This window comes from Bos grunniens, chromosome 13, assembly GCF_055505025.1.
Source record: "Bos grunniens cultivar Pamir isolate PY7600 chromosome 13, Bosgru_T2T1.0, whole genome shotgun sequence".
Lineage (NCBI taxonomy): Eukaryota > Metazoa > Chordata > Mammalia > Artiodactyla > Bovidae > Bos > Bos grunniens.
This window is the reverse complement of record NC_141177.1, coordinates 36002011-36027362: the sequence shown is the minus strand read 5'-3', so window position 1 is coordinate 36027362 and position 25352 is coordinate 36002011. Positions and strand designations below refer to the sequence as shown.

General features: G+C 40.4%; 1 pseudogene across 1 annotated transcript; it reads right to left on the bottom strand.

The window, feature by feature from the left end:
* Window positions 1-23374: 23374 nt before the first annotated feature.
* LOC147360732 (transmembrane protein 59 pseudogene) lies at window positions 23375-24502 on the bottom strand (annotated as a pseudogene). The gene has a single exon (XR_015139391.1). The product of XR_015139391.1 is annotated as a transmembrane protein 59 pseudogene (transcript).
* Between the last annotated feature and the right edge of the window lie 850 nt (window positions 24503-25352).

Genomic DNA, 25352 nt, shown 5'->3' with positions numbered 1-25352 from the left:
TTTGTGTAAAGAACTTCCCTACTTTGGGATAGTCTGCTTGGCATTGTCCTTAGAAGGGCATCTCTGGGGTAGATATTCCAGTGGGACAACTCTATGTTTCACACTCTGACAAGTTCAGGTAGCAAAGATACAGTGGTATGGGTTAAATATTTTGAGATCTATATTTTCTATTAACTCCCTAACTTTCCCAATTGCTTGCTGGTGCCATGTTTACCTCAGACTAGAAATAATTCTAGAAAACAAGGCAGGTTCCATTGGCTAGAGTCAGAACATTGAGGGCCTGAACACCTGCAGGGAAATGAGGAAGTATCTGTGGCAGTTATGGTGTTTTTCCCCTCATCTGAACCTTGGGAATAGGGTTGCCAGATACAGTTGAAATACTTGGATATACTTATTCCAAAACATTAGGTATCATTTATCTGAAATTCAAGTTTAACTGGGCATCCTGTATATGTTTGCTGTGTGTGCTCAGTCACTTCAGTCATATCCAACTCTTTGTTATCCCTTTGGACTGTAGCTCACCAGGCTCCCCTATCCATGGGATTTTACAGACAAAATCACTGAAGTGGGTTGCCATGCCCTCCTCCAAGGGACTTCCCAGCCCAGGGATTGAACCTGCATCTCTTATGTCTCCCGCGTTGGCAGGCAGGTTCTTTACCACTAGTACCACTTGGGAAGTCCGGGCATCCTGTATCTTAATTTGTAAATTTGTAATTCCCAGCCTTACCGGGGAAGAGTTCTCTTTGACCCAAGAAAGGCCATGAAACTCAACTCCCGGGTTTTCAGGAACCTCTTCCCCTATGAATCTTCTCTTCATCCCCATATGTAAGGCCTAGCTGGACCCTACTGATGACCCTCTGCATCAAGCCCTCATGGAGCGGGTGAGGATAATGCAATGTGAAAAATTTACTTGGGGACCAGGAGACTGGGCTCTAGACCGTAGTCTGCCACGTGAACAGTTCTGTGACTTTGTACAGGACAGTTTCCCTCTCTGGACATTTCCCTATTCAGAAATTAAAGTATCAAGGTGGATTTAGCTTCAGAGTGCAATCAGGGCAGGAATACTTGGCATTTACCCACTCTGTACCAAGTTCGGGGTCTCTCTCTTTCTGTGTGTGTGTGTGTGTGTGTGTGTGTGTGTGTGTGCATGTTGAGGGATGGATGAGAGATCCCCAACTGTCCCAGATAACGCAGGACTTAACAAGCCTTGCTTTTCTGGTTTTGTAGTTGGGAAGTGACGCCTGACAGAGACAATGGGAGAATGAAGAGCAGTTAGAGGCTCTGTCCCATTTCTGTCTCAGTTTTCCTCTTTCAGAATGACCCCACTCCCATACCTCCTGGCTAAACAAAAATTCTTTTCTATGTTCTTAAATACAGCAGGCTCACAAGAAATAACAAAGGCACAGTGGCAGACTGTTGAATTGAGATTGTAAAGGTTCAGCCATGGCAGCCTAGTGTTCAAGCTTCCTGGGGATCTGGTCATCCTGTCTGGGAGGCTGCTCCCAACTGCCTTGGTTATTCATTCATTCTGTCTTGTTCTGAAGCATAAGGCAAAGATGAACAGCAGCTCTGTACAGAATCCAAAGGGAAGACAGAGAAACAACTGCAACAAGAGGAGAGAAAAGTGTTTTCCTTCAAGTGCTGCCTTTATTCCTCACTCTTAGGTCACAGACAATCAGAAGGACAGAGAGAGAACTGAGAGGATCCTCACTGGCCGCATGACCTGGGGCAAATTAATCAACCTCTCTGAGCCTTAGTTACCTCATCTTTAAAGTGACTAATAGTGGGTCACACCGCAGAGGGGAGTTGAAGGGCTAAATGAGCTAATGTATGTGCCTGCTGGTGGTGAGTGTGTTGGTTTTGGTCCCGATTCTCGGTGTTAAGATAAAATAGAAGCCCGTACTCTCTGTTTTAACCAAGATGCCATTCCAAGGTAGGATATAACTACTGCTAAATAAGGCAGCCAGTCCATAATTTTTGCAAGAGTGGTTATGGCAACCATACTTTTTAAAGTCACTAAAAGTTGACAAAGGACATGAAATTGTGATTAGGTGACAACAAAAAGTGATGGGATGACATAAATAAACCTACGAAGAAGGAAAAGAAGAAACTCAGAATATGAAATGCAGGTAGGGAAACAAGAACTCAGTCGGGGCAGGATAATTGTGTGTGACCAAGCTGGGGCTGGGAATCTGTCTCTGGTCTGAATAGGACAAAGGACGTGAACATGGAATGGGTATTGTTACATGGTCTGCAGCCCTTCCTATCATGATTGCCTGAGCCACTCTGCTACTTGTTGGGCACACCCTGGAAGAAGAGGAGGGATTATCGCCCACCAGTTGGAACAAAGCGTCCTGGCTTGAGCTTCTTGGTCCTGTGTCCTTCCTCTCCTTTGATTCATCCCACCTGCCTGTGTCTCCACTGGGAGCTCCCTTGGTGGAGACATGCTTTTATTGTCCTCTCTCCATAAATTCCCAGTAACTCCTAGCTTCTGAGAAGTACCAGGTATTCCCTGCCCAGGAGTGGGTCTCACTCGTATCTGAGTAGTTGGAATACTTTTGTGGGAGCCATAACACATTGGCTATTGCCAGGTAGATACCTTGTGAAGGGCTTAAGAGAAACTCCCCTGTCAGGAGGCCAGGAGAGCCCATGTCTGAAACACTCAAGGTTGCAGGAGAAATGAAAGGTCTGACATGAGAAACAAAGGGTCTGCTTGTACTGTTTGCCCACCTCAGGTGCATTTGCTACCCTTCTCTGCCCTACTCTGTGCTCAGAGAGTGACTCTACACATGACAGTTTTTGGGGTCACATGCCAGTTGGATTCTGGTTGGGTTTGACCAATGGAAGGTGCCTGAGACTGGAGAGCGCAGGAGAGAGAGGTCAGGGTATACTACTTCTTGCTCTGAGTGGCTCCATCCCTCCAGGAGCAGCCCCTTCCCAGTGACTCCAGCTCTCACTGAGCTCTTGTGTCATCATTTCCTTCTCTTGCTCTCCAGTCCTAAGGGTGATAAAGCTACCCTCTGCTGCTGGTTTCTGGGAGCCCCATCACCCCTTGTTGATTCCCTTATCTCCACCCACACCTCTGTAAATATTTTCTTTATTAAAGGTTTCTCATTTGAACCAGCTGAGTTGAATTCACTTCCTACTAAGATTCCAACTGGCACATAGAGAAAGACTAAAGACATCTAGGATCTTAATTTGGTTTTCTGGGTATCAGAGGTGCAGGTTAGAGGTGGGGAAGGATGTGTAATAAAGCTGGAAGATATGGGAGAAGGACCCAGGAATCAAGCCCAATAGAAGAGCTGGGTCATATGAAGCTAAATTACAGGTTACTGTTATCGGTCTGTGCTGGTGCTGAAACCTAGGAGGCATTCTCTGGGAAAGGAGAAGGCAGCGGTCTCTCATATTGGGAACAAAGTTGCATCTTCACTCTGGGGAATCCTTCTGCATCCAGCAGAGCTCAGTCCGAATGGAGTGGAAACCAGAGCTGTGCATGAGACCAGATCCAGGCAATAGTCATGATAGAGAGCTAATTCCACCAGAGAAACTGGAGCAGGTAATATGGATAAAGGCAGGAAGGTTTAGGGTTACTCGCATGGTATTAGAGAAGCCTGAGTAGGAATAAGATCAGGGACAGGCAAGAACAGACACAAATCAACTGATGATAAATGCATGATGGCAGAATCACAGCTCATGAGTTATGCAGCTTTGGCTGGCTCTTTAGTGCTTATGGGGAAGGAGAGGATTATTGTGATAAAGATAGGTAAAGATGATTGGGAGATTGGGACTGATGTATACACACTACTATATGTAAAATAGATAACTAATAAAAACCTGCGGTAGAGCACAGTGAACTCTACTCAGTACTCTGTAATGGACAATATGGGAAAAGAATTTTAAATAAAAGAGTGGATATATGTACATGCATAACTGATACACTTTACTGTATACCTGAAAATAACACAACATTGTAAATCGACTATGCTCTAATAAAAATTAAAATAAAAAATGGGTAAAGACTCTTGAAAGCAGAAAAGACAATTGCAGAATGTACCTAGGAAGTAGATTGTCAGTGTGTTACTCACAGAGGAATTCTATTGGTAATATATGATATTCGACTGGATTTGTGTAAAAGTTATCCTTGGACCAGGCTCCCAGCTTCCTAGTCTTGTGTCAGTGGAGTTTCTTTTCAGTCTTTTATGAGATATTCACCTGGCAGTAGCCAGGTCATCACGGCTCCCATCTCCACCTCTGCTATCTTTGTTGCTGGTGACCCAGGAGTGCCTGAACACCACTCTCCCTTCACCCCCTTGGATGTTGCTGCCTCTCTCTTTGCATTAGCACAGGCTGAAGTGGGAGCAGAGCATATTTCCCTGTTCTGTCCCATCCCCTAATCCTTTTCAGCACCTCCACAAAAGGTAGAGGGTAGATAGGAGGTGTAGATTTTCCATAAAGAAGCCAAGTGTTTAAAATCTCAATTTATTTCTCTGTAATTGAGATTAAATTATCTCTTTAGCCTTGATTTCCGCATTTTGGGGGGAAAATGGATTTTGCCAATTCCTATACATACATGCATCTGAAATCTGGGGCTTTAAATTTTATTTGATTGGCCCATTTGTTTATCCCTTCTGTGAATACCTGACTCTTCAGTTTTACCATAACTTTATAATAAATATTGCTGGCTGATGGATTAAGTCCCTTCTTCAAAAATGTGCCTTGAAAAAATACATGCTTTGGTTTGAATTTGGTATAATTCAAAGTTTGTCAAGTTGAATTTGTCAAGCTCACTGTTGATTTTTGTTTCTGCATCTTGTAGTCCACTACCTTTTTGTACTCTCTTATTAGTTTATTAGGTTTTACTAGGTTATTCTGGGTTTTATTTGCAAAGTATATTATCTGCAAATACTCACAATGGTATTCTTCTTTTCTAATCCTTACAATGTTTTTTCTCTTGTCTCATTAGACTGACTTCTAGTAGTTTGAATGGAAGGGATGAAAGCAGACAGTCCTATCTCATTCTTGCTTTAAAAGGGGGCACCAATTTCTTTTTAATGTTCATTGTGGGACTCCCACTCACTCTTTTAGAAATTCTGTTATCTACCTAAGGGGTCTGCCTCACCCAGGATTTGTCCCTCTCCCCTGGTGCTAAGGAACTCCATCCATGAGAATTTCCTGGGGATTCCAGAAGGGCAGTGAAAGGTGGCTGTTGACTTTGCAGTTTCCGCAGCACAGCCCAGGATGAGCTTTTGCTTCCAGAGCTTCTCCCCATCTGCATTTTTTGCAGGCACACCTCTTCATCCTCTACAATTTCCAGTGAGTGTCTGTTGAATCATGTAGAAAGGCATCTCTCTCTCTCTTTACCCCACCTCCGTCTTTCCTTCTCCCTATCCATTCTCCTTCTCTCGTCAAAGACAAACGATATAGTTAAAACCCACAAGGAGGCAGGATAACATTTTTTTTCATGCTCCATAATTTCCAAGACCACCTCTTCTCAGTGAATTAAACTTCACAGTTTTATGTGGATGATCCCTGGCTCCATTTTTTTGGTCTCAATCTGCTGTTTCAGACTGTGTACATGGGTCCACTGAGAGTAAGACATAGCACTACCTCTTAGTAATTGTTCCCTCAGCTCTGCAAAAACCAACTTTGAAAATCACTGAAATGGCCACAAAGAGGCTCAAAGTCTTAGCCAAGGGCTACCCTCCTTTCCACTCTGAGATGGGGACAGAGTGTGGTTTTCTTCTTGTAATGCAATAGAGCAGATAAGGGGTATCTTTCAAGTTCAACTTTTTATTTTTTTTAATGGGGAAAAAAACCTGCTTTCCTAGACATGTGATCTCCAGTAAGTGTGGACTGTTCTTTGGTTAAATGTATGTGTTTTCATTGCAGACGTTTCTTTCCAAGGGCTTTCAATTTGTGGCAGACATGTAGGAAGGAGGGGCTTCAGGGATGCTGCAAGAAGTGGCAATTTGATCAACTCAAACCTTGGGCTCTGATTTTATTCAACTAATACTTCAGGTTATGTCTTGTGACAAACAAAATATGAACTTAAAAGGTTACAGTCAATTCTCTTTATTCACAGTAGTTATGTTCCATAAAGTTACCACAAATGATGAATATTGAACTATTGCTCTAAGGGAATTATAAGGTTAGGTTCCTGCAAGCCTCTGGTCACAATATTTTCGTCAACCAATCAATACACAACCTTGTTTTACATGTGTTTCTGTTCAAAGACATTTTGCTTAAGATATATTGTTGATTCATAAACACTCATGGCGCACAGTACTGCAATTCATGCCTCAACAAAGCTTATCTCATAGATATATTTTCTCTTTCATCTTGTGCTTAGATCACTGAAAGTCCTTCAGCTGTCATTTGGTATCAAACTGATACCAAAAGCATAAGAATGCAAAAACCATGGCACTACATAGAACATGAAAAAGATACTTGTTTACACTATGAGAGCTGAAACAAGGAAGGAGGGTGTCAGTTTCTTTGATCTCTGCTGGGAACGTGAACACTGGGTGACTCACATTTCCCCTGCTCCGCGCATGCCTGTGAATGACCATGAACGTGCCATGAATATTGATTTTGGGGTTACAAATATATTTTAGCATGCAGCAGAATTCACAAATATACTCTGAGAATAATGAGCACTGACTGTACATAGAAAAGTCTTTCCATCTATTTCTTAAAAGTAAGTTTGTTTCTTAAAAACAAACATTGTTTGAACAACTCTTGGATGAAGTTAGGTGCTTTGTGATTCTAATAGCTATTCACAGGGGAGCCTTGACAACAACTCATATTTCAATTTGTCCAATGATCTCATTCCTACCTCAAGGACTTCTAGGCTGGGCGAGGGCAGGGAGGTGTAACCATCTTTAAATGATGGAGTAAAATGGCACTGGGGTTTAAACATGCCTCCACATATCAAATGTGTCTCATAGAACCTGGCAACAGAGAAGGTGGCAATATAGGTGCTTTCTTATTTTCTATCCTCTCCCCTAATTTGATCACCTCTTCTTTTTTCTTTTAAAAGTGATGAGGATAGTTGGTAATGACGAGGGTATGAGTGAACTCTCCAGCTTAGAAATTTCTAAATTTCCAAAGAAGAGTCATCCTGGATTTATTGTATAAGAGCAGATGCTGGGAAGTTCTACAGATGCAAGTCCTTGGCTTCTGACATGTTTTCTGACATTTTTATAGCCTGAAAGTTCTGACAAGTGTGTCCAGTGGGAGGGAATTCAAATAGTTCTGCTTTGACTTCAGTCTCATATAGGCCTTTGATCTCTTTCTGTGGCAAACAGTTCCACCCTGTTGACCTACAAATTAAAGACAGAGATGGAGCCATCACTTGTTGAATAGCTGAGCACATCAGTGCTGTTACTTGGGGTGGAGTTTGCTGTCTGACCGCCTGGGCTCTGCTTAATCCTCCTGCTTTTATTGCCCTCTCTAAACTTGACCACTAGGCTGCGCTGACTGGCAGTATTACTTGTCCCTTTCTGGACCACCTGTTATGTGCCTTCCAAATCAGCCTCAACTTACAGCTGTCCTCAGTAATACACAGGAGAGTAAATACCCAGCTGGAGTCAAGCAATTTGGGGAGTACCAAAGTGCTACTCATTCAACCTTAAAGAGGGTGACAGAGTTGGTAACTGGGTGAATTAGTTTCCTATTATTGCTATAACAAATCGACACAAATATAATAGCTTAAAACAATACAAATTTATTCTCTCATAGTTCTGGAGGTCAGAAGTCCAAAAAGAGTTTGTGAGGCTAAAATCAAGGTGTCAATGGGATGCATTCCTTCTAGAGACTCTAGGGGCGAGTTTCTTTTGTTACCTTTTTCAGCTTTTACAAGATATCTACATTCTTTGGTTTGTGACTCCTTCCTCCATCGTCAAAGCACATTGTTCCAGTCTCTGCTTTTGTTGTTATACCTCCTTTTTTCTGACTTTGTCCTTGTTTTTCTCTTATAAGGATGCTTATGATTACTTTGGGCTTCCCCCAGACAATACAAATGTATCTCCTAGTCTCAAGATGCTTAATTTAATCACACAAAGTTCCTTTCCCCATAAGATTACATATTGACAGGCCTTAGGAATTAGGATGTGGACATATTTAGGGGGTCATTATTGAGCCTACCATATTGGGGAATACAAGATTCAGTCAGAAGTACTTCACTAGATTTGTAAACCCAAAGTTAAGAAATAAGTTCAGTTCAGTTGCTCAGTCGTGTCCAACTCTTTGCAAGCCCATGAACCGCAGCATGCCAGGCCTCCCTGTCCAACACCAACTGCCGGAGCCTACCCAAACTCATGTCCATTGAGTTGGTGCTGTCATCCAACCATCTCATCCTCTGTCATCCCCTTCTTCTCCTGCCCTCAATCTTTCCCAGCATCAGGGTCTTTTCCAATGAGTCAGCTCTTTGCATCAGGTGGCCAAAGTATTAGAGTTTCAGCTTCAACATCAGTCCTTCCAATGAACACTCAGGACTGATCTCCTTTAGGATGGACTGGTTGGATCCCCTTGCAGTCCAAGGGACTCTCAAGAGTCTTCTCCAACACCACAGTTCAAAAGCATCGATTCTTCGGTGCTCAGCTTTCTTCGTAGTCCAACTCTCACATCCATACATAACTACTGGAAAAACCATAGCCTTGACTAGATGGACCTTTGTTGGCAAAGTAATGTCTCTGCTTTTGAATATGCTATCTAGGTTGGTCATAACTTTCCTTCCAAGGAGTGTCTTTTAATTTCATGGCTGCAGTCATCATCTGCAGTGATTTTGGAACCCCCCCCCAAAATAAAGTCTCTCATTGTTTCCACTGTTTCCCCATCTATTTGCCATGAAGGGATGGGACCAGATGCTGTGATCTTAGTTTTCTGAATGTTGAGCTTTAAGCCAACTTTTTCACTCACCTCCTTCACTTTCATCAAGAGGCTCTTTAAATTCTTCTTCGCTTTCTGCCATAAGGGTGCTGTCATCTGCATATCTGAGGTTATTGTTATTTCTCCTGGCAATCTTGATTTCAGCTTGTGCTTCCTCCAGCCCAGCGTTTCTCATGATGTACTCTGCATATAAGTTAAACAAGCAGGGTGACAATATACAGCCTTGACGTACTCCTTTTCCTATTTGGAACCAGTCTGTTGTTCCATGTCCAGTTCTAACTGTTGCTTCCTGACCTGCATATAGGTTTCTCAAGAGGCAGGTCAGGTGGTCTGGTATTCCCATCTCTTTCAGAATTTTCCACAGTTTATTGTGATCCACACAGTCAAAGGCTTTGGCATAGTCAATAAAGCAGAAATAGATGTTTTTCTGGAACTCTCTTGCTTTTTCAATGATCCAGCGGATGTTGGCAATTTGATCTCTGGTTCCTCTGCCTTTTCTAAAAGCAGCTTGAACATCTAGAAGTTCATGGTTCTCGTATTGCTGAAGCCTGGCTTGGAGAATTTTGAGCATTATTTTACTTGAGTGTGAGATGCGTACAACTGTGCAGTAGTTTGAGCGTTCTTTGGAATTGCCTTTATTTGGTTAAGAGATAGTTTAGCTAAAATCTTGCTTGGAGCAAAGGAGTCAGGCTTAGCTGGAGTAATGTGAGAACCAGAAATATCAGCACTGTGTATTTCTATGATGCTATAATAAGAATAACTGTGGAGTAGAACCATGGGGTTATCCCTTCTTTAAATGAAGCTCAGAGATCAGGAAAGTGATGGCCTAATTGTAAAATAAAAATTCTGCAGTGAAAACTGGGTAGCTGTGGGTGGTAATACTTTTCTGAGTCAGCTATGGGCCCCTCAGTTTTCCCTTTCTCTTGATATTCATACAACTCTCTGCAGATGGTAGAGGGTGATGATATGATGAGGTGGCAGAGCAAGAGGAGAACTAATTCCCAGAGTTCACAGCTGTCTCTATATGATACAATAACCATTTGCTGAAATAAAATAAAAATGCAGAACTTCAGGCATACTGTCTGAGTAAGAATGTGAAATGATGCTTGAAGCCTTTTGTGAAAATTTCTGTTAGCTATTGTAGCTCAAACATCGAACATCAATGAGAAGGAATTCATCTAAGTATTTCCTGTCCATGGAATTCAGGGGTCCAAATCTTTAATAATCTTCCTTCTCTAGGTTCAGTCAAGTAATGGCTAAAATCTTTAGATTGACATAGATGTTTAACTAATCAAAATACCAAAGTATTGAAAGTTTAACTGAGATAAAGAAAATTTAGAGCCTTACCTTTGGAAATCCCTAATTATATCACTAGCATTATGGCATGTAATTTCTTCCTTAAAATACAATTTTTTTTTTTTGCCACAGGCTGCAGCATTTGTGGAAGTATTATGAATCACTTATTTCTCTATAAAACTTATATTTGATTTACTTGTGCCGTGGATTGGAATAAGCAAACATATCACTATATTAATTTATCTGAACTTCTATTCTCTGGCTATGAACTATCATTTTCTTAAAGGATCCTTAACTTCTCACCTACTAATATTTTCATTATTTCTTAATTTTTAACATTAGCACCAGGTTCCATCACTGAAAAAGCTGCTGGCTTTTTTCTAGGGGCATACACATTTTTTAGACTAAGATATATAGTCATTCATTATTTCATAAGAGCAACTGGTTATACAATGTTGAATAAATAGCAAGGAAGCTCCACTGAAATGGACTGCCATGTGATTGGCTAGTCACTATTGACTAGTCAGTATTGACTAGTCACAATAGGTCTAGTCACTATTGTCCAAGATTGAAGCTTTCACCTCCAAAATGGCAAATGATTACATCATGAATTTTTTGATTGCTCATGAATTATGTCACAAATATCAAAGCTGCCATTATCAAGGGCTCCCATATTTGATATCAACTATATTTTCCTGCACTGTCAATGTTGAAGTCATACTGCCTTCTCCTTATTTATGTTTTTTTTGGAGGCATATATGTATTTTTAGTCTTTGAAAGAACCAATTTTTGGTTATATTGAATTTCTCTAACAATTTCCTATTTTTTATATCATTGATTTCTGCTTTAACTTTTTAAAAATTTATTTTTTAATTAAAGGATAATTGCTTTACAGAATTTTGTTGTTTTCTGTCAAACCTCAACATGAATCAGACATCAGTTCAGTTCAGTTGCTCAGTCGTGTCCGACTCTTTGCGACCCCATGAATCGCAGCACACCAGGCCTCCCTGTCCATCATCAACTCCCGGAGTCCACCCAGACTCACATCCATTGAGTCAGTGATGCCATCCAACTATCTCATTCCTCTGTCGTCCCCTTCTCCTCCTGCCCCCAATCCCTCCCAGCATCAGAGTCTTTTCCAATGAATCAACTCTTTGCATGAGGGGGCCAAAGTACTGGAGTTTCAGCTTTAGCATCATTCCTTCCAAAGAAATCCCAGGGCTGATCTCCATCAGAATGGACTGGTTGGATCTCCTTGCAGTCCAAGGGACTCTCAAGAGTCTTCTCCAATACCACAGTTCAAAAGCATCAATTCTTCGGCGTTCAGTTTTCTTCACAGTCCAACTCTCACACCCATACATGACCACAGGAAAAACCATAGCCTTGACTAGACGGACATTTGTTGGCAAAGTAATGTCTCTGCTTTTTAATATGCTATCTAGGTTGGTCATAACTTTCCTTCCAAGGAGTTAGCCTCTTTTAATTTCATGGCTGCAGTCACCATCCACAGTGATTTTGGAGCCCAGAAAAATAAAGTCTGACATAGGTATACATATATCCCCTCACTTTTGAACCTCCCCCCCATCTCCCTCCCCATCCCACCCCTCTAGGTTGATACAGAGCCCCTGTTTGAGTTTCCTGAGACATACAGCAAATTCCCATTGGCTATCTATTTTACATATGGTAACATAAGTTTCTATGTTACTCTCTCCATACATCTCACCCTCTCCTCCCCTCTCTCCATGTCCATAAGTTTATTCTCTGTTTGTTTCTCCATGCTACCTGGCAAATAAATTCTTCAGTACTATTTTTCTAGATTCCATATATATGCATTAGTATATGCTATTTATCTTTCTCTGACTTACTTCACTCTGTTTAATAAGGCTCTAGGTTCATCCACCTCATTAGAACTGACTCAAATGCAATCCTTTTTATGGCTGAGTAATATTCCATTGTGTGTATGTACCACAACTTCTTTATCCATTCATCTGTCTATGGACATCTAGGTTGCTTCCATGTTCTAGCTATTGTAAATAGTGCTGCAGTGAACAATGGGATACATCTATCTTTTTCAATTTTGGTTTCCTCAGGGTATGTGCCTAGGAGTGGGATTGCTGGGTTCTATGGTGGTTTTATTCCTAGTTTTTAAATGAATCTCCATACCATCTTCCATAGTGGCTGTACCAATTTACACCCCTGCAAACAGTGCAAGAGCATTCCCTTTTCTCCACACCCTGTCCAGCATTTACTGTTTGTAGACTTTTTGATGATGGCCATTCTAACCAGAGTGAGGTGATATCACATTGTAGTTTTGATTTGCATTTCTCTAATAATGAGCGATGTTGAGCATCTTTTCATGTGTTTGTTAGCCATCTGGATGTCTTCTTTGGAGAAATGTCTGTTTAGCTTTTTTCCCCACTTTTTGATTAGGTTATTTCTTTTTCTGGCATTGAGTTGTATGAGCTTCTTGTATATTTTGGAATTAATTCTTTGTTAGTTGTTTCATTTGCTATTATTTTCTCTCACTCTGAGGGTTGTCTTTTCACCTTGCTTATAGTTTCCTTTGCTGTGCAAAAGCTTTTAAGTTTAATCAGGTCCCACTTGTTCACTTGATTGAAGGCAGAAGGAGAAGGAAGGAGAAAATTGAAGGCAGGAGGAGAAGGGGACGACAGAGGATGAGATGGTTGGATGGCTTCACTGACTCAGTGGACATGAGTTTGGGTAAACTCCGGGAGTTGGTTGGTGATGGACAGGGAGGCCTGGCATGCTGCAGTCCATGGGGTTGCAAAGAGTTGGACATGACTGAGCAACTGAACTGAATTGAACTGACTTGTTTACTTTTGTTTTTATTTCCATTACTCTAGGAGGTAGGTCATAGAGGATCTTGCTTTGATTTATGTCATCGAGTGTTCTGCCTATGTTTTCATCTAAGAGTTTTGTAGTTTCTTGTCTTCCATTTAGGTCTTTAATCCATTTTAATTTGATCTTTGTGTGTGGTTTTAGGAAGTGTTCTAATTTCATTCTTTTACATGTAGCTGTCCAATTTTCCCAGCACCATTTATTGAAGAGGCTGTCTTTGCCCCATTGTATATGTTTGCCTCCTTTGTCAAAAATAAGGTACCCATAGGTGCATGGGTTTATTTCTGGGTTTTCTATCTTGTTCCATTGGTCTATATTTCTGTTTTGGTGCCAGTACTATATTGTCTTGATGACTGTAGCTTTGTTGTATAACCTGAAGTCAGAAAGGTTGATTCCTCCAGCTGCATTCTTTCTCATGACTGCTTTGGTTATTTGGAGTCTTTTGTGTTTCCATATGAATTGTGAGATTTTTTGTTCTAGTTCTGTGAAAAATGCCTTTGGTAATTTGATAGGGATCACATTGAATCTGGAGATTTTGTTTGTAGTGTAGATTTTCACAATATTGATTCTTCCTACCCAGGAACATGGGCTATCTCTCCATTTGTTTATGTTGCTTTTTATTTCTTTCATTAGTGTCTTATAATTTTCTGTGTACAGTTCTTTTGTCTCCCTAGTGAATTTATTCCTAGATATTTTATTCTTTTTGTTGCAATGGTGAATGTGATTGATTGCTTAATTTCTCTTTATCATTTTTCAGTTAGTAAATAGAAATGCAAGTAATTTCTGTGTATTGATTTAGTATCCTGCAACTTTGCTAAATTCACTGATAAACTCTAGTAATTTTCTGATACCATCTTTAGGGTTTTCTATGTACAGTAACATGTCATCTGCAAACAGTGAAAGATTTATGTCTTTTCCGATGTGAATTCCTTTTATTTCTTTTTCTTCTCTGATTGCTGTTGCTAGGACTTCCAAAACTATGTTTAATAATAGTGGTGAAAGTGGACACCCTTGTCTTGTTCCTGATCGTAGGGGGAATGCTTTCAGTTTTCACCATCAAGAATAATGTTTCCTGTAGGCTTATTATATATGGCCTTTACTATGTTGAGCTAGATTCCTTCTATGCCCATTTTTTGAAGAGTTTTAATCATAAAGTGGTGCTGAATTTTGTCAAAAGCTTTTTCTGCGTCTATTGAGATTATTATGTATTTTTTTCTTTCAATTTGTTAATATAGTGTATCACATTGATCGATTTGCATATACTGAAGAATCCTTGCATCCCTGGAATAAACCCTTATTGATCATGGTGTATGAGCTTTTTAATGTGTTGCTGAATTCTATTTGCTAAAATTTTGTTGAGGATTTTTGCATCTATGTTCATCAGTGATATTTGTCTGTAGTTTTCTTTTTTTGTGTTGTCTTTGTCTGGTTTTGGTATCAGGTGATGGTAGTCTCATAGAATGAATTTAGAAGTGTTTTTTGCAGTTTTTTGAAAGAGTTTTAGAAGGATAGGCATTAGCTCTTCTCTAAATGTTTGATAGAATTCTCCTGTGAAGCAGTCTGGCCCTGGGCTTTTGTTTTTTGGGAGATGTTTGATCACAGCTTCAATTTCAGTGCTTGTAATTGGGTTGTTCATAATTTCTATTTCTTCCCGGTTCAGTATTGGAAGATTGACCTTTTCTAAGCATCTGTCCATTTCTTCCAGGTTATCCATTTTATTGCCATATAGTTGTCCCTAATTGTCTCTTATAACCCTTTGCATTTCTGCCTTGTCAGTTGTAACCTCAACTTCTTCATTTCTAATTTTGTTGATTGGATTCTTCTCTCTTTTTTTTCTTGATGAGTTGGGCTAAGGGTTTGTCAATTTTGTTTATCTTCTCAAAGAACCAAATTTTAGTATTTTTAATCTTTACACTTGTTTCTTTAATTTTTTCCCCATTTATTTCTGCCTGAATTTTATGATTTATTTCCCTCTACTAATTTTGGGGTTTCTTTCTTCTCCTTTTTCCAGTTGTTTTAGGTGTAAAGTTAGGTTGTCTATTCGCTGGTTTTCTTGTTTCTTGAGGTAGGATTGTATTGCTATAAACTTCCCCCTTAGAACTGCTTTTGCTGCATCCCATAGGTTTTGAGTTATATTTTCATTGTCACTTGTTTCTAGATATTTTTTGATTTCCCATTTGATTTCTTCAGTAACCTGTTGGTTATTTAGAAACGAATTGTTTAAACTCCATGTGTTTATGTCAAATCTGTTGTTTACAGTTTTTGTTCTTGCAATTGATATCTAGTCTCATTGTGTTCTGGTCTGAGAAAATGCTTGATTTGATTTCAGTTTTCTTAAATTTACTGAAGCTTGATTTGTGACTCAAGATGTGGTCTATCCTGGATAATGTTCCATGTGCACTTGAGAAGTAGGTGTTTTCTTCTGTATTTGGATGGGATGTCATCGAGATATCAATGAGATCCATCTCATCTACTGTATCATTTAAGACTTGTGTTTCCTTATTGATTTTCTGTTTTGATGATCTGTCCATTGGTGCGAGTGGGGTGTTAAAATCTCCTACTATTATTGTGTCACTGTCAATTTCTCCTTTTATGTCTGTTAGTGTTTGTCTTATGTATTACAGTGCTCCTATTTTGGGTGCATAGATATTTACAATTGTTATGTCTGTCTCTTGGATTGGTCTCTTGATCATTAAGTGGTGTCCTTCCTTATCACTTGTAATCCTCTTTACTTTAAGGTCTATTTTGCCTGATATGAGGATTGCTACTCTAGCTTTCTTTTGCTAGACTATATTTGCATGAAATATATTTTTCCATCCTCTCACTTTCAGTCTATATGTGTCTTGAGGTCTGAAGTGGGTTTCTTGTAGACAGCATATATATGGATCTTTTTTTGTATCCATTCAGCCAGTCTGTGTCTTTTGGTTGGAGCATTTAATCTATTTACATTTAAAGTAATAATCAATATATATGTTCCTATTGCCATTTTCTTTATTGTTTGGGGTTTGATTTTATAGATCTTTTTCTTCTCTTATATTTCCTGACTATGCTGCTAAGTCGCTTCAGTCGTGTCTGACTCTGTGCAACCCCATAGACGGCAGCCCATCAGGCTCCACTGTCCCTGGGATTCTCCAGGCAAGAACACTGGAGTGGGTTGCCATTTCCTTCTCCAATGCAGGAAAGTGAAAAGTAAAAGTGAAGTCGCTCAGTCGTGTCCAACTCTTAGCGATCCAATGGACTGCAGCCTACCTGGCTCCTTGGTCCATGGGATTTGCCAGGCAAGAGCACTGGAGTGGGCGGCCATTGCCTTCTCCTTCCTGACTATATAAGGCCCTTTAACATTTGTTGTAAAGCTGGTTTGGTGGTACTGAATTCTCTTAACTTTTGCTTGTCTGAAAAGCTTTTTATTTCTTCATCAATTTTGAATGAGATCCTTTCTGGGTACAGTAATCTTGGTTGTAGACTTTTCCCTTTCAGTACTTTAAATATATTCTGCCATTCCCTTCTGGCCTTCAGAGTTTCTGCTGAAATCGGCTTTTAAACGTATAGGGTTTCTCTTGTATGTTACTTGTTGCTTTTCCCTTGCTGCTTTTAATATTCTTTGTTTGTGTTTAATCTTTGCTAGTTTGATTAGTATGTGTCTTGTCATGTTTCTCCTTCGGTTTACCCTGTATGGAGTTCTTTGCACCTCTTGGACTGATTGACTATTTCCTTTTCCATGTTGGGAAATTTTCAACTATAACCTCTTCAAAAATTTTTTCATACCCTTTTTTTCTCTTCTGCATCTGGGACCCCTATAATTTGAATGTGCATTTGATATTGTCCCAGAGGTCCCTGAGACTATCTTCAGTTCTTTTCAATCTTTTCACTTTATTCTGCACTTCAGAAGTTATTTCCACCATTTTGTCTTCCAGCTCACTGATTCATTCTTCTGCTTCAGATATTCTGTTATTGATTCCTTCTAGAGTATTTTTAATTTCAGTAATTGTGTTGTTTGTCTCTGTATGTTTATTCTTTAATTCTTCTAGATCTTTGTTAACTGATTCTTACATTTTCTCCATTCTGCTTTCCAGGCTTTTGATCATCTTTTCTATCATTATTCTGAATTCTTTTTCAGGTAGTTTGCCCATTTCCTCTTCATTAGTTAGACTTGTGTTTTTCTAGTTTGTTCCTTCATTTGTGCAGTATTTCCCTGCCTTTTCATTATTCTTTTTTAAACTTATTGTGGTTGAGGTCTCCTTTTCTCAGGCTTAAAGGTTGAATTCTTTCTTCCTTTTGACTTCTACCCTCCTAAGATTGGTGCAGTGGTTTCTGTAAACTTTGTATAGGGTGAGATTTGTGCTGAGTTTTTGTTTGTTTGTTTTTTTGTTTTGTTTTGTTTTCTTCTGATGTGCAAGGCTGAGTGAGGTGGTACTCCTGTCTGCTGATGGTATGGTTTGTGTTTTTGTTTTATTTTTTTTGTTTGGATGAGGCATCCTGCACAGGGTGCTACTGCTGATGCTGGGTTTTGTATTCAAGTGATTTCCTTTGTGGGAGTTCTCACTATTTTATGGAGAAGGCAATGGCACCCCACTCCAATACTTTGCCTGGAAAATCCCATGGATGGAGGAGCCTGGTAGGCTGCAGTCCATGGGGTTGTGAAGAGTTGGACACGACTGAGCGACTTGACTTTCACTTTTCACTTTCATGCATTGGAGAAGGAAATGGCAACCCACTCCAGTGTTGTTGCCTGGAGAATCCCAGGGACGGGGGAGCCTGGTGGCTGCCATCTGTGGGGTCGCACAGAGTCGGACACGACTGAAGTGACTTAGCAAGGTTATTTCTCTGGTAGTCTAGAGTCTTGGAGTCAGTGCTCCCACTCCAAAGGCTCAGGGCTTGATCTCTCACCACAACAAAGCACATATATGACAAGTCCACAGCTGACATCACACCCAGTGGTGAACAGTTGGAAGTACTGCCTCTCCTTCAGCAGCAGCCACCGTTTCTCTCCACATATGCCTCCCTCATGATGACTCTGGCCTCCTGAGCTCCACTCCTTTCATCACCATATGTCAAGCATCAGGTGCGAGTCTTTCCTGTCCCTTTTCAGTGCTTACACACTTCTATGCTGGTCCAAGTGAGAATACCATCATATCCTCCTTATTGTTTTGAACCCTATTCCATAAGATTTGGATCTGGATCCTATATAACAACTCCCATTTTTTATCATGTGTTTCCAGTGTGACACCTGCTTTTCCTCTTTTCTCCCCATGCCAGTCCTCAATCTTCTGTTGTTTTTTCATCATTGTTATATGTGCAGTGTTGTCTGACACTACACTTGTATGATGGGGAAAACATAGCTTCTTGACTTTTCTATCATTGGTCAAAGCTTTATAAGTCCCTGTCTTACTGGGAGGTAGAGAACAAACTTAAACTTGGCTATTAATAACATATAGTCTTTTTGACTTAAGTATACTCCATTCAGTTTAAATCACCCACTTTCAGATAAATGAAATGTTTGGGATTTCAGCCCCTTCTTCTTACTCTTTCCCAATATGGTAGAGCTCCCATGAAAGCGTGCTGGGGAAGGGTAGAGGGAACACTCAGAATCACATGCTGTTATGTGCATTCTGGATCCTTGCTGGCTGTGCTGCAGAGTGGGTTGTTGAAAAATAATACATTTCAGCTGGTCTTTTGGAGTCTATAATCCTAGCTATTTGTGCTTGATTGCAAAGGCCCCATGTATAATGGCCTCTTTAACTCAACCCCAGGCTTTTGTTCATCCATCTGTGACCCCCTAAGTGGGGCACATGGTAATTTATGGATCCCTATGCCTTACTGCTTTCTGTGAGGTGTCAAGGTACCAACCACATCAGACTCCTCTATCTTATAGCTTTTTCTTAGTGAGACTGCTGTCTCACTATCTCTGGGCCTTATGCATGACTTCTCTTAGAGGTCTAGGGCCTACCTCAGTGAACATGGGCAAGCATTTCATTGGTGCTTCCCTGCCCCAAGCATTTCTTAGGCTTCCCTATAACTTAGGTGCTTCTATTGCATCTTCACTTCACCACCTAGATTTATATTCTGAAAGAGAAAGCAGGGACAAATGCATCTGTCTTTAATCAGCTTGTTTTCTTCTTTCCCTTCACCATTGGGACTGGAAGGGGTATGCTCTGTTTCCTTCTTTCTGTATGGAAGGGATTTCCCCTACATTAATGCCAATTTTCTTAGAATCATTAATCTTTCTGGTTCAGCCTTAATGGTGGAAGAGCTTCTTCCTTATACTATGGAAGAAATCCTATGATTTGAGCTGGCCAGATTGAATTGGGAGTCCAAGATAGCTAGAGACTCGGGGCCACAGAAGATGAAAATACTCTGGTGAATAAATCCCAAATAGTATATCCATTATATGTGACACAATACTCTGGATTCCTCTAAGAGAAATTCTGTTCCCAGAATTAATCATTCTAAAAATAATAGCTAATATCTATTGACTGCTTATGATGTGCTACAGAAGAGGAAAGATATACCCATCTGAATGCAGAGTTTCAAAGAATAGCAAGGAGAGATAAAAAAGCCTTTCTCAGTGACCAGTGCAAAGAAATAGAGGAAAACAATAGAATGGGAAAGACTAGAGATTGCGTCAAGAAAATTGGAGATACCAAGGGAATATTTCATGCAAAGATGGGCACAATAAAGGACAGAAAAGGTATGGACCTAAAAGAAGCAGAAGATATTAAGAAAAAGTGGCAAGAACACACAGAAGAACTATACAAAAAAGATGTTCATGACCTAGATAACCATGATGGTGTGATCACTCACCTAGAACCAGACATCCTGGAATCCGAAGTCAAGTGGGCTTTAGGAACCATCACGATGAACAAACCTAGTGGAGGTGATGGAATTCCAGTTGAGCTATTTCAAATCCCAAAAGATGATGCTGTGAAAGTGCTGCTCTCAATATGCAAGCAATTTTGGAAAACTCAGCAGTGGCCAAAGGACTGGAAAAGGTCAGTTTTCGTTCCAATCCCAAAGAAAGGCAATGCCAAAGAATTCTCAAACTACCACACAATTGCACTCATCTCACATGCTAGTAAAGTAATGCTGAAAATTCTCCAAGATAGGCATCAACAGTATGCAAACTGACAACTTCCAGATGTTCAAGCTGTATTTAGAAAAGGCAGAGGAACCAGAGATCAAATTGCCAACATCCATTGGATCACAGAAAAAGAAAAAGAGTTCCAGAAAAGCATCTACTTCTGCTTTATTGACTACACCAAAGCCTTTGACTGTGTGGATCACAACAAACTGTGGAAAATTCTTCAAGAGATGGAAATACCTGACCACCTGACCTGCCTCTTGAGAAACCTGTATGCAGGTCAGGAAGCAACAGTTAGAACTGGACATGGAACAACAGACTGGTTCCAAATCGGGAAAGGAGTATGTCAAGGTTTTATATTGTCACCCTGCTTATTTAACTTGTATGGAGAGTACATCATGTGAAAATGTCAGGCTGGATGAAGCATAAGCTGGAATCCAGATTTCCGGGAGAAATATCAATAACCTCAGATATGCAAATGACACCACTCTTATGGCAGAAGCAAAGAGGAACTGATGAAAGTGAAGGAGAAGAATGAAAAAGCTGGCTTAAAGCTCAACATTACAAAAACTAAGATTGTGGCATTTGGTCCCATCACTTCATGGAAAACAGATAGGGAAAGAATGAAAACAGTTGAGAGACTTTATTTTCTTAGGCTCAAAAATCATGCCAGATGGTGACTGCAGCCATGAAATTAAAAGATTCTTGTTCTTTGGAAGAAAAGCTATGACAAACCTAAACAGCGTATTTAAAAGCAGAGACATTACTTTGCCAACAAAGGTCCGTCTAGTCAAGGCTATGGTTTTTCCAGTAGTCATGTATGGATGTGAGAGTTGGACTATAAAGAAAGCTGAGCAGTGAAGAATTGATGCTTTTGAAGTGTGGTGTTGGAGAAGACTCTTGAGAGTCCCTTGGACTGCAAGGAGATCCAACCAGTCAATCCTAAAGGAAATCAGTCCTGAATATTCATTGGAGGGATTGATGCTGAAGCTGAAGCTTCAGTATTTTGGCCACCTGATGCGAAGAACTGACTCATTTGAAAAGACCCTGATGCTGGGAAAGATGGAAGCGAGGAGGAGAGGGGATTGGCAGAAGATGAGATGGTTGGATGGCATCACTGACTCAATGGACATGAGTTTGAGCAAGCTCCAGGATTTGGTGATGGACAGGGAAGCCTGGCATGCTGGAGTCCATGGGTCTCAAAGAGATGGAGACCACTGACTGACTGAACTGAACTGAGGCATTGTTTAAGATACATATTTAATCCACATATAATCTTATGCTGCAAGTACTATGACCATTCCCATTTTACAAGCAAAGGGGTAAGAGGTAAAGTGAAAGTTGTTAAATAAGGATTACTATTTGAATATGATTCTCATTGTGAATCCAAGTCTCTTTCAGTACACCTCTTTTTTCATCCTGCTCTTTATCCTGCTGCCAGTGTTTGTTCTCCCCTAAACATCTATATTCTGTATGTCTGTCAAATCAAACTATTTGTTGTTCCACTTATATTCTATCTCATTTCCCCTCTTTTATGTCTTTGCTCTTTCTATTCTCTTTGTCTAGAATACCCTCTCTCCACCATTCTCCATCTTCCAGAACTCTGCCTAACAACCTCTGTACTCCAAACCTTTTCTGATTCCCATGGTTGGAAGGAATCTGTCTTCTATATCTTCTCCATTTTTGTGCTTACAGTGTCTCTACTTCAACATAGAGTTAATCGTGTATCATTTTGAGAGTCACTCTCAGATTCAGACTTGCACCCACACCTCTGTTCCTCCACAGCAGTCAGCACAGAGACTAAATAAGTGAGTGGGTGGAAGATCTTCTGCACACAGTGAACCAATCCTGCTGCAGAAGTCAGTCAAAGAATTGTATCAGGAACTTGCCTGGATCCAGAGCTGGAAACCTACAAACAGCATCACCTGAGATCCTGGAGACGACCTCTTTCATCTCAGGCTGTGACTCACATGTGGAAATTCAGTACAAGGAATCAACAAAGGACTGGAAGGACCTTGTATCTATATGACCTTCTGTTCCAAAACTGACCTCCTCACTTCTTGGAGACAAACCTCCTGCCTATTTTCCTCTATCTGATGATTATTCTTTTCAAGTTCCAATGAATCTCTCACCTCCCACCAATTTGTTATAGCTGAAGCAAGTGCCAAACACATTTTCCCCCTATGCCTCTTTATCGCTTAGAAAAATTGTCCTGTATTTGGAGCTCTTTGAGCATCTGTAAAAGAGTAATTTGGTCAAGCAACTCCAGGAGGTGATGTGTGGCCTGGTGGGTGTACCTCAGGAGAGAGGCTGACCTGGTGACCAGAAGGCATTTGGTTCCTGGGAGGCATGAAGAATGACCACTGCTCACCACTTGTGTGATGATTACACACTCTGGCCTTGGACTTGCTTTGTCTTCCAATATGAGAAAGCCCTTTTCCCCACCACCTACTCTTCCTGTGGCCAAGGCCTCTTCTCATCATAATCTGCTTTCCCACATGGCTCCAACATCACATCCAAATAGCTCCATGTGCATTCCAGCTAAATGTGCTCAGACATCTCCCAAAGGGGGCACTTCTCCCATTAGGAGAAATGAAAGGCAGCAGCACTAGAGTCGTCCTGGGGTAATTCTGATTTCTCTGGAACCCTGGAGTCTAGATTATGAAGTCTGTTGGATGGGATGCACTCAGCTTGGCAGAGGGAAGGAAGGTATCTTTTGTGCAGTTTAAGATTCTCTCAGGAGGTGAGGAACCAGTTTAAATGGCCCTCTAAACATTCTTAGAGGAAGTCCTGTCCTTTGGATTCAGAAGGGCAGTTACTGGACCAGACTGAGACCTTGGGGCACTATTTTGGCTCCAGCAAGCGTTAGCTGTGCATCCTTAGGCAAATCACTTCCTCATTTGGAATTCATATCTTCTCATCTAAGACACTAGTGAGTTGAATTACATGCCCAAAAAGGCCTTTTCCTGCTATGGCGTCCTGTTGAGGGGTGTGTGTATGTGTATGTGTGTGTGTGTGTGTGTGTTTGTGTGATCTTGAGTTCAATGGAGAGATAATGGTTAGATTGAGGAGATATGATTCAAAGCCGACACTTGCCCCTAGAGATAGAACTCACTTTAAGTTTTATAATCACGTGCCATGTGTAACTTTTTCCTTCATAAGCCTGGAATTGGTTTTTACCCCTGAAAGGCCTGAAGCTATTTTTTAATTTCTTCAATTTTATTTTTATTTATTTATTTTCACAGATTTGGGTAACTTTATTTGCATTTAATAGTGATTTTTAAGCCCTATATCCAATGAAACCATTTTAAAAAGCTTTATGAGGAATGGAAATTTAGATGTCTATTCCACTTTTCTTTAAAAAAAAAGAAGCTTAAATTTCTGAATGAGCAAGATTCACTTTTGCAGGTAGAGGCCCTGCTTCTTCATAATCTTCAGCTTTAGATCTAACAACCACAAGAGAAGAAGCTGGATATCTGTTTAGCTTTTGTTCATTCATAAATTCCAAGTCACCATAGATACTCAGCTTCTCAGAGGGAACATACTGCTCCACAGCTGTAGCAACAGTTGCACAGCAAATCCAGAGCAACACCATCACAGAGAGGACAAGAGTCACGGTTAAAATCCACCCAGAGTTAAGAGACAGGCATCTTAAAAAGCCGTCACTTTCTCTGTCTTCAAGATAGTTTCTATGTGCTTGTGAACTTCTCATTTGCAGATCTGAGGACATTTTGCTTAGTGATGAGTCTTTCAATTTTGTAGACTCCTGCTCCAACTGTGGTGCATACTGGATTTCTGGCTTAGACTGGAATATAACTATTTTTCCATCATCAGCTTGAAGATAAAAAGTCCACAAAGAGGTTATGAAGCTCTGTGCAGAGTCCACCATATCACTCCAGAATGATCTTACCAGAGTTAGAGGGAAGAGTAGATACATTTTTGGCATCAGGGACATGAGTTGTTCTTGTCTCAATTCTGTGTATGGCAGCTGATTCTGGCAACCAAGATGGCAAGCATATTGCTCATCAGATTGGGAATATGCTTCTGTACATGCAGATTCACATTCCAATTTGGTCCGGTTTAAATCAATTCCATCATCCACAAACTGACAAATTGAAAACAGCCTGCAACCTCTCTGACATGGGTACAGCTCCTCTTCCTTGGGGTAGGTGTGCAAGGGATACATCAACTGACAGGCCCGGTGACAAGACCCCGTATCACCCAAGACCGAGTCAAACGCTTCAGCCGAAGCGGTTCCCGAGCCTCCGGCCAGGGCCATGGCCAGCAGCAGTAGCGGCGGGATCCCCAGTTGGGCCCTGAGCCATAGGCTCCCCTTCGGCACCGCCATTTTGTTTGCCTCTAATTTCTTCAATTTTAGAATCAACTTATTATTGATGTTGAATGCTGAAAGAAAAATCTCTAATAGCTTCATCACAAAGCCATCCTTCTTTTATTCTGGCCAAGGAAATGGATCTGTCTTGCCAAACGAGATTAAATGTTCAATAGCTCCCAATATAAAATTATATATAAATATTTATATATCTCAGCAATTTAAAAGTATCTTAAGCTTAGCATTAATTAGTCTCAAGAAGAAAAGGGTAAACACAAGTGCTATTCATTTATTACTTTAACACCAGTTAGATCAATGAACGGTCTCCATGTAAACAGCGTTATTCATTAAACAAACAAGATGATTTTAAAATGAAGGTTTTTTTTTTTTTTAATTTTTAAAGAATGAAATGAAGGAGGAGCGTGAACGTGAATGTGAATGTGAACATGGGGTAGTGGTTCTCTGATTGATTTGCATGCATGAGTACTCTCTTGGACTGACAGCTTGAGAGATGTGACCAAGATGAGAGTGGTTGCTGGTGTGAGCTACTATTGTTCTAAAGGTGCCTTTAAGAACTTCCTTCTCTGTTTCAAGGTTTAATTGTTTAAATGGCTATTACTTCACTGATATCTAAATATACTAACACATAGAAGATTAGCAGGGAAGATCCTTTAATAGTGTGGTTAAGATTCCATATGTTAATTATTTCATCTGATAACAATGTAACATTTTCATTCACTGGAAACTTACAAATCACACAGATATTTACAAAACTTGTTTCCATTAAATTTAAATGAAGAGAGGTTCAGTTGAGTTCAGTTCAGCTGCTCAGTCCTGTCTGACTCCTTGTGGCCCCATGAATTGCAGCACGTCGCACAGAGTCAGACACGACTGAAGCGA